Source organism: Oreochromis niloticus, linkage group LG17 (assembly GCF_001858045.2).
Source record: "Oreochromis niloticus isolate F11D_XX linkage group LG17, O_niloticus_UMD_NMBU, whole genome shotgun sequence".
Classification (NCBI taxonomy): Eukaryota; Metazoa; Chordata; class Actinopteri; order Cichliformes; family Cichlidae; genus Oreochromis; species Oreochromis niloticus.
The window spans coordinates 31,569,183-31,573,405 of NC_031981.2; the positions used below are offsets into that span (position 1 = coordinate 31,569,183).

At 36.8% G+C, this 4,223-nt stretch overlaps 1 protein-coding gene across 1 annotated transcript in view; it reads left to right on the top strand.

Moving 5' to 3' along the window:
* Positions 1 to 4,223, top strand: part of LOC112842611 (plexin-C1) — a 29,183-nt gene that overhangs the window by 11,971 nt on the left and 12,989 nt on the right. The gene's annotated exons all lie outside the window — the stretch shown is intronic.

The window sequence follows — 4,223 nt, forward strand, 5'->3', positions numbered from 1 at the left end:
CCAAAGGTAGAGAAAATAATGTAGGACCTTTTACCAGGAGAAAGCTAATTGTATCTTTTACACTTTACAGTGTGCATTGAGGGAAGTCAGGAATAGTTTAAATTAGGATTGAAAAAATTAAACTAGGTGAAAAGGGGGTGTAGCAAGTAGATTTAGGGCAGTTCACAGCCTGGCGTAAACGCAAGGTGCCGTCACACAGCTTAAGTTATTTGGTTGATTTATTTTATGACAAAATAATAATAAATAAAGAACAATACAGAATCCAAATCTGAACCAAAGAACAAAATAGTGAAATGTGGATTATTGGGTTTTTCTCTGTATATATGAAGTATTTGTAATGTGTATCTGCTAATGAAGGCTTGTAGAGGCCAGTTTATACTCACAAACAAGTGCTCAGCCAGACTGAAAAACAGGAAGCTTTAGTGCACAAGGCATATTAATAAATATAGACACAAAAAGAGGAACTCCCCATATAAACAACGTTCAAAAATGTGTGAAGTATAAAGTACCGAAATAACACTATATAAGTCACAGCTGATGATTCTAATGTTAGAGAGCTCTTGCAACTGGCGTCTGAGCTGTGCAGAGGTCTCTCTTAAGACAGGTACTTATGTAGGTTAGCATGAGGTTGAGTTAATTTTATACACAATGCATAACTGTGCTTGTTTAGAGTTGATGTTCTATCCAAGAGGGTTTTAAGCTTCACTGGTGAGAGTGTCCAGGTGATACATGTTGAGGGAAGATGAGAACATAGCAGGTGAATTGCATGCACGCTTACAAACACACATGATTTAAATATAGGCCAGGCCAAAGGCCTGGACTTGATGCAGCTTTCAACTTTACAGCTCCTAACTTGCAGGAATGGCGGGGAGTGTAATGAATGAATGCAAAACATGCTTACAGACACAATCATGACAGGGGTTTATTTTACAGGGTAAAGGTGGACCACAGGTTGCTTTGTTTCTGCTTAGCAACTACTGAGGTAAATGGTGTTAAAGATAAATATGCAATAAGTGAACAGGAAATGTGTGAGGGTGAGCCGGGTGAAACAAAATGTTGTAGATAATGGAAACTTGTCTAACGGGCATTAACAGTAACCTTGGCATGTTATGTATATGCTTGAGGCCAAAAGAGGCGTAAATCCAGATAGAAAATTTTGAAGTGTGCTTTTTAGCGGAGATTTAGGCTGACATGGGGATGGTGTGCATTTTACTTGGGTTGTGTTTAATAAGACTAAAAGCGTTGCTCACACACATAAAGAGTATTGAGATTAAATAAAGTTAATATAATGGATAGAGCCCAGAACAGGATAATACATAAGTAAAATCAAATGTAATGTTTGATTTCACTTTTATTGGGAAACAATCAGGCTAGAAATGTGAGTAACCTATGTTTAAACTGTGAAAACACTCTCCACATACATTAAAACTGTGCAACTCTGAGTGGGCAATGTAATGAAGCAACTGTTACATATTTGCATTAAACTAGCCAACATAGACTCACCACAAAAGGATGTAGGATGTTGCCCTGCAGCGGGGGCAGAAAATCATTTGCAAACCAGGGATCTTATGTTGATTATCATATTCTTACTTATGTACACACACACACAGAAGGGAAACCAACTTTGAATAATGACAGGAACCTGAGATGAACACAGTAGGTTAGTAAGGTGTAGCAGAGAGAGGTTGTTTGTTTTTATCCCTTACAGGAGAAGATTTCCACTAGAGAGGGACCCAGAAAAGGAGCAGAGACCACTTAAGCATGAAGTGTTTTCAAGTGGGAGCTGGTGTTTTATTGCTGGACCACCTAGAGGACATGAGGTGGTTGTCGGATTTGCTGAGTCAGGGGGTGGCAAGAGAGGGTCAGAGCGAAGGTAGTGGACCTGGGAATGGTGTAGTGACGTCTTTGGAAGACGTCAAAAGGGGGAATTGTGGAATTACAGGGATTATTTTACATAACCATCATCTTATCATTGCATTAATTATCATTTCATCAAAGTGTTTATTGAAGTTGCTGGCATTATGTTATAATTTATATTATAGGGGTTATCATAATCAAATATTAACATGTTTATTATAGGTGCAGTTATAACTACTTTAAAATGATTGAGTTAAATATATATATATATCATAACTCATATGCTGAGTATATTGTTACAGTAAAATAGTAGCTGAGCAAAGGCCTGAATGTATTCAGCTTCTTGTGGTATTTGAGTTTGCTTAGTTACAGGTGACGTAAGGATGTCCAGCCCATGGTGACCTCAAAGGCCTTAGATCATCACCATATTCTTAAGAGGATGCCAGAAAGAGGAACCTCTATGTTGCAGTTAATTCTTAAAATACATGAATGTTCTGTACATGCAAATTATGTGCTTGTAAACGCAAGAAGGGGCGTTACAATACCCTGATGTTATAAAAGCAATCTAGAGTGTATTTTGGGTAGAGATGTACAACTGTTTGGCAGTTTACACCTCTCCACGCTGCGTGCATTCATTAAAAATCAATTGTTTGATTGACCTCTTCTGGACCATCATTGTTTTACTCTCATCCTCAATTTCGAACCCGTAACACTTCCTGCAGAGTTTGCTTTGTTTTATTTTTTCTTTCTCTCTTTGCGATTTTAATTATACTGCAAATGTGTTTTAGCTGAAGTCATATTATCAGGACACAAATAAAAAAATTTTTTTATCTGTTGTATCCTTTATCTTTTGCATATTTAGTGTAACAGGTTGTAATTGTATGTTTTTCTCACATGTAATACTGAGACATCTGTGTCCAAGTATTTGGACAAAGATGCAATTTTTGCTTCAGTTCATGAAGTTCAGCAAAATTATTACGAAGCTATTTAGAAACTGAAACTATTTTTCTTCGTAGTTTCCATTTTCAGATGCCTTGGTTCTTCTTCATAAACGGGCAAAATAAACTTTTATTTCACGCTAAATGTTGTATTGAGGCCAACAGTGACCCCTGGTGGCTAAAATGAATTTGGAGGTTTTACGCCTCACATGATTTGAGGTAATAACATAATCACCATAATTTAAAAATCGCATAAACTCTTTTCCTCCAAACTGAAATTTGCATTATTATCAGCAGGAGAGCACTGAAGTCTAACGTGATTTTAGATTACAATATGGTGAATGAAGGTAAGGCAGATGAATGATATATCTAATACAGTATCACAGCAAAATCTCCAGTGTTAAATTAACACTACAGAGTGTCTATATGTGTCCACACTGTTGAGTGTTAAATGAACACTTTTGACAGTGTTGTATTTTTAAAAGTAGCCTAGTCAGTTTTCAAGATTTACAATGAATAAAACTGAGCAGTGCTGATTTTCTAACACTGGAATATTTCTAACATTTTGAGTTATTTTCCAGTGTTCAGAAAATCAGCACTGCTCAGTTTTATTCATTGTAAATCTTGAAAACTGACTAGGTTACTTTTAAAAATACAACACTGTCAAAAGTGTTCATTTAACACTCAACAGTGTGGACACATATAGACACTCTGTAGTGTTAATTTAACACTGGAGATTAGATAGTGGTGTCCGTACATAATTTTCAAAACATTACAAAAACAGCACACTGTCAAAAAATCACCAAAATCATTGCAATGCTTTCTTTTATGTTGCTAAGATAGAAGGAGCACTTTGACCATACCAGTGACCAGGTGAATATATTTTCTACCCATTCAGTGAAATACCCCTCACATGACATGCGTACAAACTAAAAAGAAGTAGACATATGACATGATTCACACCTGTTTTATCATTGAAGAAAAGATATTGCTCCTACATCCCAGCCGACAAATACTAAAACAGGTGTGTAAAATAATAATAACAATTGTATTAAAATAATTTGGGTAGATCACACCTGGATTGGTAATCTGGAATACCACTCATTTTCTGATGCACGTTTGGGCCACTGGGCAGCGGCCATACAAACATTGGCAGCAGCCCAGTGGTTCATTTCTTGTTCAGCGATCCAGCTAGTTATCATCCTGGGCTGCTTGGATGAAAAATGCCCGGGCCAATTGTTTTGTCCCAGTCCAGCCCTGAAGTCGACCTTGGTTGGTTGTCACACTTTGTACTCTTACATAAATTCAGTTCACCATGAACTATGAACAAAGACGTAATTTTACATTCTGTTTGTTCCGTACATTAAAGCTGCACTCGTATCTCAGTCTCAGAGTGATGTGGTAATTTGGTGTTTCTGTTAACAGATT